Consider the following 12,188-nt stretch of genomic DNA (forward strand, 5'->3'; position numbering starts at 1 on the left):
TTCCGGTACCACACCACCCGCACTAACAGGAGCTTCTGCAAGAAAACGTATGCAGAATCAATGACATCCATGCTGGGCTGCTATCGGCCCGATGACCAATCCACCCTTGAGATGCCCCACATGAAGCTCATTGGTGCCTCCGAACTCTTCCGGAGGTATAGTCGCAACAGACCATCATTGAAAGAGGTGAGGGAGTCCTTCCACAACAGGCTCCAAAATCTCAGTGTCAACCCCAATCACCTCCAGGAGTTTGTAAACATAGGACTTATGTGCATCACCCTGTACCCACAGGAGCGGTGCACACCAGCAGCGCTGCTCTCCACACCAAGGTACACCTGTGCCAAAATGGATATCACACCCCCGAAGTGTCCACCACCGCAATATGAGATGCCCGTGTCAATCGCAATCGGTTCCTACAGGACCACGGATGTGGTGCTGACCACTGAGCTTAGTAATGTGACAACACTCCAGCCTGTACCCGCCAACGGCTCTGCACAGCGCTACATTGCAAAATACCAGCAGAATGATTATGAGTTTGTAGCAAAGTACGATGCAATGAGCAAGACTCACTACGGCCTTGACACACTGAGGCTGGTGCCCGATCACATACAGCCAGAGAACTGGTACAAAAGCAAGGTCAAGGAGCTCTGTGCCAAGGGTGCCCTTCTACGCAAACAATTCCAAGGCAAGAAACAGAGGCCTGCTGACAACTCTACAGACAGAGTTCTGAATGAAGGACCTAGGCTGTCCACATCCATCACTTGGGGCTCTGGTGTCATCCATACCTCTTCAGGGCCCAGTGGGCTGCAGAGAGAGACACTGGACCACATCAGCCGGAAGGATCCTTCAGATGCTTCCGCTCCCACAGTAGGGACAGGGGTTGACTACCCTGTAATTGCTTACAATCATGAAGAGGCCACCCATGATGAGGATCAGAGAACCACAGAAGGTGTCACTATCACAGGGAGAATAAAGAAGGATGAGGTCCCTGTTGCCATTGTGACTTTGGTCGCTCGAGACAATGCTGACATGAGGTTGTTCAAGCAGAAGGTGGTTAAGCTGTCACAGACTGTCGTCACCACAAGACCGGATCTCTTCAATGGTCCACATGGCGGAAGGATATCTTGCAGCAGTGCTAAAGATGTACTTGTGTTTCAGTATGCACAACTGGTACCCAATATAGTGGAGATGACACATTACAAAATGGTGTTTGAACAGCCAACAGAGAGGTCAGAACTCATGACTCAGCTGCTGTTAACACTCCAGGCCGCATCAGAAGTGAGCCTTCTTCCAACCCAGAAGCTGCTACCCTGTGACATCCTGATGAGTAGAGGATCTGTGACGATTGACCTCGTAAAATACCTTGCCAGATACTTCAGGAGCACAGAGGAACTCTTGAGTGACAACTGTGAGTGGCTGGCGGACAATGTTGCAAATGCAGCATCTATACTGGTGCCCGAGATCTCAGCACTGTGCAATCCCAGGAGAAACCATATCTCTGCTCCGGAGTTCTTCGAGTTGGCACTGACCATGTGTAACTATAACTGGAGGACCATAGAACGTATAGCTCCCAGTTTTGTGGACTGTAGGGCGAGTAAACTAACATTTAGAGACCACTGCTATGGAGCAGGATGGCTCACCAAGAAAGGCGAGCCAGCAGACTTCAGGAGGCAGCTCGAAGTGTTTACAGAAACCTTCCCGCCCATTGAGGTCTTTGGGATCCAGGATGCTGACGCAAACCCAATGCTCTTTGACGAAATTGCCAGAAACATTGTGTTGACCTTGAGGACAAAGGTATTCGGCTTTGAGGAAAAGGTGGTGACCACGGTTACCGACTGCATCCACAGCCCCACTACTCTCTCAGAAGGAGCCCTGGCCACTGTGCCACAGGTCAATAACATAAGCATGGACACAGCCGAGATGGTCATTCACAGATCCTACTACGGGCATGGGACAACACTGAATATGGTGACCACGCTCAAGTGGACGCCCTTGATCATGTACCAGAAGCTGTTTAGGGAGAGCCCTGAACCGAAACTTTGCTACTACTACTATGAGGTTAAGGTGATATTTGTGCGAGTAGCCAACAAAGGCATTGAGAAAAGTGTTAAAAGGCTGTTCAGGAACCTGACCTCTTGGTCATTCACAGACTGCTGACAGAGGCAGCCACTCCCCTAGTAACTTGGGTAATTGTCAGATGGCCCAACCCTTTTCTAGGTCATATAATATCAGGTTGTGGGGTATAAGTATTAGCACAAGTCCTCACAAGCAGCAGAGGAAGCAGCAGCAGCAGGATTCAAAGATATCCTATTGATTTTTCTTTTTCTTTTTTACATAATAAGCCTTAAAGTTCAATTCCAAATGTTCATGCTGCATATTTCAGCAGAGACCACTATCTGATCAGGATCTGAGGCTACCATGGAGGGTTCAGGACATGGGAGCAGAGGGCTCAAGGTGGTGTTGTCTAAGATCCCACCTTGGTACAATGAGCTTCCCGATGGGAGTGAGCAGGAAGATGGGAGTGAGCAGCAGGGTTTTGGGTATGTGGACCAACCAACATACAAACAACTCTCGGAAATCATGACATCAGTGATGAATGAAATCTTGTGTGACCAACGGTGGAAGAGCATACAAATGAAGGAGATAAACTTGATTAACCCTTAAGTTCTGTTCAGATTCACTACACCTTCGTTCTGTTCGGGTCATTTTGACCCGGTGGATATTTGGTTTAAAAAAAAACAACACTAATATAAATTTTAACTTAACAAATCATCATGATACATTGACTTTGACTCAATACCAAACAATTCATATGATATATTTGGTAAATGTTTGCTTTTCTGCTTTGCTATATCACATTAAACACTGAAAGAGCTAGGCGTTTTTACTGATTTAGCTGAAATCCATGTAAAAAAAACTACTTCATTTAATACTGGGCAATATTGCTCATGCTTATAGGAAGGGGGGGAGGGTTCGGAATGGGGCTTCGGAAGGGGGGTGTTAGAAGTGGGGGTGACTGTGTGTCTGTGTTTTGGCATAATACTGTGTATTTCTGTGCTTCCGGGTCAAAATGACCCGAACAGCACTTAAGGTTCAAAAAATATGAGGGGGGTGTAGCATGGGTGTAGTGCAAAAATATTTTTTTTACATGTTCATCTCAGAAGAATCTTTAAGGCCAGTGAGTTTCAGGTGGAAACATTTTTAACTTCTACCTTTTTTTTCCAAATGAAAATGTAAAACGGGTCAAAATGACCCGAACAGCACTTAAGGGTTAAGTTGATCAAAATGAAGACCTTTGAAAAGGTTGAAAAGCTTAAGTGGAAATCATTGGAGCTGGTGAAAACCCTGATGGACCTGTTCGAGATTCAGCACTGTCATGGACTCCGGTGCTTCTCCGACCCTGCACAGGTCGATCGGGCCGGAATAAAGCATGAGCTGCTGGTGGAGCACAACTATGCCCTCTTCTATCTGCCAGCAAAACACCTGAGTGAGGGCATCAAGCCTATCATACCTGTGGTAACTTATTGCAAGGACTGGGGCCCGTTTGGCAATAGGCCATCCTACTTCGTCCAGGAGGTACTGGCATTGCAGGACAGGGATACTCTCAAAGCCCTTAAGCTCATTGTAGGCAACTTGTTTGAGTTCTGGGACCTGTCTCTAGAGGTGCCGACCCACTGCGAGGCTTTGACACCGTTCTTTACTCAAGTCAAGCTTGACAAACTGGTTGGGCAGGATCCCGGGCAAGGTGAAGGAAGCTTGCAGCCTATGCTCTGCCTAAACGACGGGGCTGGGGGCTCAACTGACTCCAAGAAGCTTTGGTATGAGGTGAATCAGTTGCGGCCTGGGCTGATGACCACCAAGTTCGTAACTGATCATGCAGAGCGAGCCACACAGGGCCTACAATTAAAGCGTGGCTCAAGCTCTCGGAACTGTATCTTGCCGATCATCAGCCAAGAGCAGGTTGGAAAACAAATCACCTTGTTTGCGTCAACAACGTCCAGGTTCCTGAAAGCAGTGGAGCACACTGTGGTGATGGGTAAAGGGGAACTTCCGCTTTGCAACATGCGTCTTATAGCAGATCTGGCCCTGAGAAACGACTTCTTGAGCCCACCTGAATTGAACAGTGAGATCTACAAACAAGTCCTCAGACGATTCAGTGAACGTGTGAATTCTGACTCCATGGTTAGACTCACCATGCCCAACCACTTGGACCGTGAGATTTGCAATATACAGCGCAGTGAGTTGGTGACTTTGGGTATCAAGCTACTGGACCACAATATTCCAGATCCCTTTGCCGTTGCCGAACTCCTGTGCAGCAATACTATCCATGCAGAGTCATACTTGAAATGGTGCGCCAGCATGGCTAACGATGACTGTCTTGTACAGTTTGCCAAACGGATAAACATTCAGAATCTGAAAGAATGCATGGACAAGAACTGGATGGAGCTACAGCAGACGGCCGAAGAGTACTGCAGGGCCATGATGGACCTCAAGGAGGATACAAATGAATCCCTGTTTGAACAGTGGGCCAAGCTGTTCAGCCGTGAGTTCCAGACTCCACGGAATGCAACCAGGGCCCAACATATGTGGCAGAATATGATGAAAAGCTCACACTGGGGAGAGGGGAACCACAGGGGTGCCTTTGTGGCCAAGAAGGGTGCTGCGGCACTAAAAGGAGAAACGTGCAAGCCTGACGTCAAGAAGGCAAGGGTATTCGCAGGAAATGCCAAGCTACTTATGCGTATGCTCAGAGAGGACCAGATGGTCATCGAAAAGTGTCTAAAAACCATGGGGTTGGGACTGCATCAACATGACCCTGATCAAGGTGTTGAGGGCAGGTTCATCAAGGGAGGAGAACAGCAACTCAAATGTTTCCTGCTACCACGTGCTCACCGAAACAAAAGTGGCAAGCTGGGCTGGATCAAAAACTTGTTCTACTTGCTGAAGCACCCATGTTGGATCTACGGAAGTCCGATCAAGAGAGATGCAGTCTGTACACTGCTTGATGTGCAAAACACCATTCTTGCAGAGAAGAACGCCTCCATATTCAGACAATGGACCTGGGACCACCATTTGGACTTGGACAACTATTTTGAGAGCATCAAGCACAGCAAAAAAGATAGACTGAGTGTCGCACTGGAGGACAGCCTATGTGCCATCAGATCAAGCTGGTTCAACAAGGGCCCTGAAAAAACAATGCTTCAAGCCAAGGGGCAACAGCAAGATCCTTGCAAAGTGCTTGTGAAGGAGGAGCGCCCTGGGCTGACTACCATAGTGGAACGTCTGTGGCTCAGGATGGAGGCGGACAAAGAGTCCTTGACCAAAGGGAAAAGGGACTCGAAGAGGGTCCGCAAATACCCGAAGTGTAAAGCAAGCAGGAACTCTAAGAAGACAAAGTACAATGCACATGAGCAGCCCAGTCAGAAGCCTCACAAAGCTACAGCTCACAAGGCTAGTAGGAACAACCCCTTACCCGTTGAGCTCTTAACCAACTGCAGAGAGGACATGACTACCAAGGAACCCAGAGCGAAGGTACGCAAGACCAAAGCACACAAGCCTGAGAACATAGTTGAAGGCGATGAGTCCGATGACAAGTCCTTTGAAAATCTGAATGAGTGTAGTGAGATTTACCAGGACAACAGAGGAAACAGGTGGATTGGCAACGAATCAGGGCAGTCATGGTCCGAGGAAGACAATTGCAAGAATCCTCAGTTTAGGAAGTGCTCTGAGAATCTCACTGAGGCCTCAATGGGGAACATAACTTGTGACAAACAGGATGTTCAGGAATTGTGGCAGATGTGATACGTACGTCTATAGTGTGTTGTTAGATCTTGTTTTTTAATGCATTTAAACTTTTAACGTTTCGATTCAATGATTAAAAATCTAAACTCAATCAGCATGTGTGCTCCTTATGTCATTTAGTGTACACAATAGAAACAGAATGTGCTGAAAACTGTATTTGTTGAAAACTGATTCCATCAATTATTTGTAGGGGGTTATACAAACTCAACTGTGCATTTTTTTTAAACCGTATGCCATGTAAGAAATGTAAAACTTTCACCAAGTGCACAAGTTTTTTTTATTTTTTTTAATTATTACTACCATTAAGTGTGTCTGTCATGCAATGGCAAAATACTAATGCTAAATCTAATAATGCTACTGCAAACGTAAAGACATTTTCTTTTCTAGTTATTACTTTTGCAAATTACAGTGTTAGATAGTGTATGTTAATGAATGTGGGAAAAATAAAGTAAGTCCAACGTAAAGTATGTGATTTTATTAAAGTAAAACATACAGCACATAACTTAACTTTGTATAGAAAAGGGCAATCCTCCACTGAGCTACCTATTGTAACAACTGCTTTAATTATACAGCCTTTGTCCAACTAGTACAACCATGTTTTATTTTAACCACAATAACATGGCACAATAAGTAAAATAAAACAAAAGACAGGAAATTAGAATATCAATCTTCAGTGCAGCACATGCACTTTCTCTTCTCCATTGGTCCCCTGAAGTTGTAGCGTGTGGGGAGAACTGTGCATGGACGTGAATTGTCTATGCAAAGCTGGTGCATTTCTGAGTTCGAAACCCCCTCTCTCTCACCAGCAGAGACCGCATAGGCCCCACACAGCTCTTCTTCCTCGTCTTCAGATAACTCTCGCTCATAGGATTCCTCCACTGCATCCCACATTGCATCTTCCTCATCACTAGAGAACGCCTCAAGGCCTTTCTTCTCTATGACCTCTAGTGCATAGGAGTCCTCCACTGCATCCCCGGCTTCTTCGTCCTCATGACCAGAGGCCACCGAGCGCTTCTTTTCTACAGCCTTTCTACTAGAGGCCTCTCCACTTGCACCAGGGATTTCGGTGGCAGTTCCTCGAGCACCAGAGACCACAGAGCGCTTCTTTTCCACAGCCTTTCTACTAGAGGCCTCTCCACTTGCACCAGGGATTTCGGTGGCAGTTCCTCGAGCACCAGAGACCACAGAGCGCTTCTTTTCTACAGCCTTTCTACTAGAGGCCTCTCCACTTGCACCAGAGACTTCTGTGTCAGTTCCTCGAGCACCAGAGACCACCGAGCGCTTCTTTTCTACAACCTTTCTACAAGAGGCCTCTCCACCAGGGTCTTCGGTGTCAGTTCCTCGAGCACCATACTCAAGATACATGCGGGTGGTGAAGGCCTCTTTGATTGATGGGGGGACCACATACCATTTGGTAGAAGTCTCTACACCATGGCACATGGAGGAACACACAAGATCCCGCTGCTCTTTGCTGAGCTCACGATGGGCCTGATCAAAGAGTGAGTATTTAATACACAAAAGTGGAAACCAGAGGCAGCAGGATACATGTTGTAATTAATATATTTGAATCTTACAAACTTACCAAAGTCGCTAAGGAGGCACGGATGACAGTGGTTGTCACATTGTGCATTTGAATGGAGTCGAACACCATCGCCACTGTCTCCCCCAATTTCTCCATCTCTCCACCAGCTGAATTGAAGAAGAAGTATCGGGTGCGGGTTACCTGAGAATGGTAGCCCGGTATCTTTTTGCGGACCTTGTCAAACCTCAAGAACCAGTCATACTCTGTTTTTTTTAGAACAATTCCTGCTTGGCCAAAGGTGCTAGAGGTCTTGTGAGCAGCCACCTAAAGTTGTTAATGGACATGTATCATATTGTTAGAGACAAAAGACATAAATAAAGACATTTATAAATGAACAAATGATACAAAATCAAACATATACATACATAATAAATTGAAATAAAATAGATAAATGAGCAAATGTGTGAACAAATTATGAATTAATATAAGAACAAAAGCAATATCTGCAACACTTAAGCTAAACATACATTGATGACCACTACATCTTCCTCTTGCCGTGGGTTCATTGCTTCCTCGTGGGTCATGTGGGTGAGCACCCCTTTCCGATGGCCGCTTATGGAAAAAACGTAACCTGCAAGCCACCCAATGAAGCATTTGAGTGCTACCGCATCACTTGGGCGTTTCATCAGTTTATCTGAAAACACACATTTTGAGAAAAATTTGTAATAATTCTTCTCAGAGATAATACATTGTAGCTGAAATCAGCCAAGGTGTCTGTCACCTTTAGAACCTACCCAAAGAATGAGGAATTTTACACTTTGCCTCACTGCGAAACTTGTCCAACTGGGACCTGCTCAGGAGCAAACCTGTAAAGCAATGGTAATATCAATGATAAGGGTAATAATAATAACAATAACAACAAAGATAATATTTTACTTACTGGCCTTTTCCAATGTTTTTCTCTGACGATGACCAAGGACTTCCGATTCGAGAGCATCTTGTTCTTTCTTGAGAACTTCCAAAAGGAACTTGAAGCGTCTGGAGCCCAACCTAACCTGAGTGGCAAAATAAAGTATACATTAAATAGCATCACCCCAAAGATAAATTCTTCACCAAAGCAACAAAAGTGGCATAAACAAATCAATTAAATCCTGTATGGGTGTATAATCATCTTTGGAATTCATAACACAATACATTACTACACAACAGGATGAATAAAAAATACCAGCCCTATAACAATGCTAATCTTACCCCATTGAATGCCTGATCACGCACGTACTGTAGGAACACCCTCACATGGTAGACTCTGCTCTTGATGGTAGGAATTGCAAACATTGATCTTAGGTGTTTCAGCCACCTAAACAAATATATAAACAAGAGTTTGTGTAAAGATAAATGACTCAGCAAGAATTTTAAATCGTTTACGTTATTAAAGTAAACTAAAAATAATATGCAAATTAATATGCATGCAAAGTTACCCTTTAACTTTCACAGGGTCATCTATATATGTAAGGGCCACAGTTGGTTTGGATTCCTCACTTCCCCACATTGCTTTAATGTACTCCATTACATGCTTGACTCCCTGTTTGCAGTTCTCAACTTTCTTCTTTGATGCATTGGAATGTAGCCGACTGTTCATCCAGTGCTGCGTGAGTGTTTCTACAACCATTGAACGCAGAGAATCATTGTCAATATAAAGGCAAAACAGTCATTATAAAATCTTATGTTGATCAAACATACCGATTGTCATACGTCCTTGTTTATTGTGCTGGGATTCAGAACTGGAAGGCAGATCCCTTGGTTCGCCACACATTTGGTCTCTCCCAGACGTTTTCTGAGGGCTTTGAGTGTGTGGTACATAGGCACCCCTGGTGCCACTGTTCATGGCTCCAGTCAGTTGACCCTGCAAGTCGGACACCATTCTCTTCACTGTTGCGAACTCACTCCGTATAGAGTTTTCTTCTCTTTTCTTCTCTTCCAACCGTTTAAGACGCAAATGGATTTCACTCATTTTCTCTTTGGCCAGCAATTCTTTCCTCTGGTCCTCCTTTAAACATAGGACATATGGTATCAAAAGGTGCATTTTTAAATAAAATCACTGATGGCGTAGCAAGTTTAAAAAAAAAAAATCTTCACCGTCAAATCAATGTGTTTTTCTGCAAGATGTACGTCCAGCCTTTTCTTATACTCGCCAGTGCACTTTCCTTGATGGCAGGGGAGTGCCCCAGAGTACCTTAATACAATTAATAATAATATAAATATATATATATATATATATATATATCAATGAAAATACACAAAGTTTTATTGCATTACAAACTATGCTTTCAAAGTAGCATCCCCAACAGTGACACTAACCATGTTTGCCAGTTATGTAAAATAAGAGGTCTAAACAAAAAAGATTAAAAATAAACTGTCTATCCTTTTTTACTCACCTCCCATGGTCAAGGGAAAGCCTGAGTTTACGCTCCTCATCATCAATTATATGGTGGACGGACATCAAGTGGTCAGGTAGGTTGACCACTTCGGAGTAGCAAATGGGGCATGTTCGATGTAAAGGCATGTTTTAAATCTTCAGAATTTGTGGAATATAGTCTACCCTGTCAATTTGTAGTTGTCTTAGGGAAGCAAAGAGAAGCAATTGTAAGTATGCATTATTTTTAGAAGGCTGCTTCTGAAAGGGCATACATGCTCTGACAAGTGTTAATGTGTGATCACTACATCCGATATTTAAGTAGTTTTTTTCTCAGAAATCCACACCCCAACCGCCCTTTGATCTCATTGGTTGACCTGCAAGATCAAAGCATTTCCCTAAAGCATTTTAGATTTTTTTTTACACATAGACACACATGCACCAACATTAATTGCTTAAGATTGTCCATCATGTCCAAACACAAACTCACACAGGATACATAAAACACAACAGTTAGCTTTATTGTAGAATCAAATTGCACATGTACGTGTTTGTACTCCCTAGCGGGGTGGGCAGTCCCCACCCGTTTCCTTGGTTGAGTTCCATGGCTCCTAATCCATAGAGACATCTGAGATAGTAGAGTTTGTAATGTTCTTGACTCAACCGAGCCCACGGCATCTCACCCCTGCTACTAACAGTGCCATTGTTGTGAGCACCCTAGTGAGCAATCTGTGACGCAGTGAGAGAGCATAACTGAGCTCAAGGGAATCACTGTTGACCAGCCTCTCTGCGTCCAGGAGCCTGACCTTTGTGTTAAGGTATTCATCACTTGCAGTTTGGATGTAATGGAAGTAGCTCTGGTAGAGGGGCCTCAGCTCTGCCAGCAGTGCTTCGCCATTGTGTATGATCACACAGTCTATGAGCCTCTCTGGCATTAACACAAGGCTTGCAGCATAAGGCTGTGAAATCCGCATCTCTGGAGGAGGCCGGAGAGGGTGGTTGGCATACACATTGTGGAAGGGCTCGCCCCCGTCCCCTGCTTGCTGTATAGCCTGCGCACACAGTCTCGCCAGGTGGGCGTCTGCTTTACACCGATCCAAACACATGTTCTTGTAACTTTCTGGGGTACCGTGGATGACCTGATCAACCACCACTGCATTTCGCAGCCTCCTGAACGCCACATCCTGAGTGAATGAGGACACGCTTACAAGGCATCCGTCCCTCCTCTGCCAGAAACTTTTAATGGGTTGGGTGGCCAGGTGGCTGTGGAGTTCGCATGTGTCTATGTTTGTGTCGCCCATTAACCGCCTACCTAGCATAGGAGATGTTGCTTGAAGACACAGGGGACCTGTGAAGGCCCAGCAGTACCTGAAGTAAATCTTGACAGGTAGTGCCACGCGCTCAATCTGCGCTTCCTTTTGACAGTCTGCAGACAAGGCTTGTGTCAAGAGATCACTTCTGAGTATGTCTCCTGGGGAGCACAAGACTGTGGCCATGTCAACTCCACAAGCATCATCATCATCATCATCATCATCATCACCACACAGTGGGGGACCCATTCCGGAAGCCTTGAGCTCCGACCCTTCTGATATGAGCTGGCTGCTGACTGCCTCAGTGCCTGACATACTAGGTGGTGACCAAATGGTGCCACCCTGCTTGGCTGTAGACTGCATAAGGATTAGGTTGAACAAGTCAATTGACGAAGAGCGTGACAAGCAGCGAGCCTGGAAGCAGCTACTCCAGTACAACCAGATCAGCGCTGACCGCACAGCCTTGGCTCATATGGTACGTCAGTATGGAAATGAGGAGACTAAGAAACGCATCAAAGAGCTGACGCTGTGTGGGGCAAACCGGGACGATAGGTACAGTTCTGTGATGGTTCGCTTTGGACGCATGGTAGACCGGGTGTTTGAGTACTTCACAGTCAAGCGCATGCGTATGGAGCCATTTCAGCTTGAGTTGTTCCGTGGCGTTGTGCTGGGCATCACCAACAACCAGTTTGGTGAATCACTATTCAAGTACAAGCATGCACTTCTCGCCAAGATGCAGCTGACACCTTTGGGTTCAGAGCGTTATGACTATAACCGGCCAAGTGTCTCACATGCCCGTGTCATTGACACTCTGTTTGCCCGCTATGCAAACCCTTACACACTGTGCCTAGCCCCGCGTCAGTGTGGCAAGAGTCTGGTGATGAAGCTCATACTTGCAGCAGTCTTGCTCCACCTGGAGATAAACGTAATGGTCCAGGCACAAAACAGAGCAATGTGCACCACGCTAAGGATGGGTGTCGAGACCATGATGAATGAGTTGCAGATGCTGCCTTCCTTCACTCAGGTAGAGAGGATTGTTGAGATGTGTGGTAGCCCTGACAACAGGATCTACAAATTCAATGGCGAGTACAGGGAGCCTGCCTACGCGCACTTTCTGTCCTCTGGAAACGACGTGAGTGTT

The sequence above is a fragment of the Nannobrachium achirus genome, assembly GCF_963921795.1.
Source record: "Nannobrachium achirus genome assembly, chromosome: 1".
NCBI classification, from domain to species: Eukaryota; Metazoa; Chordata; class Actinopteri; order Myctophiformes; family Myctophidae; genus Nannobrachium; species Nannobrachium achirus.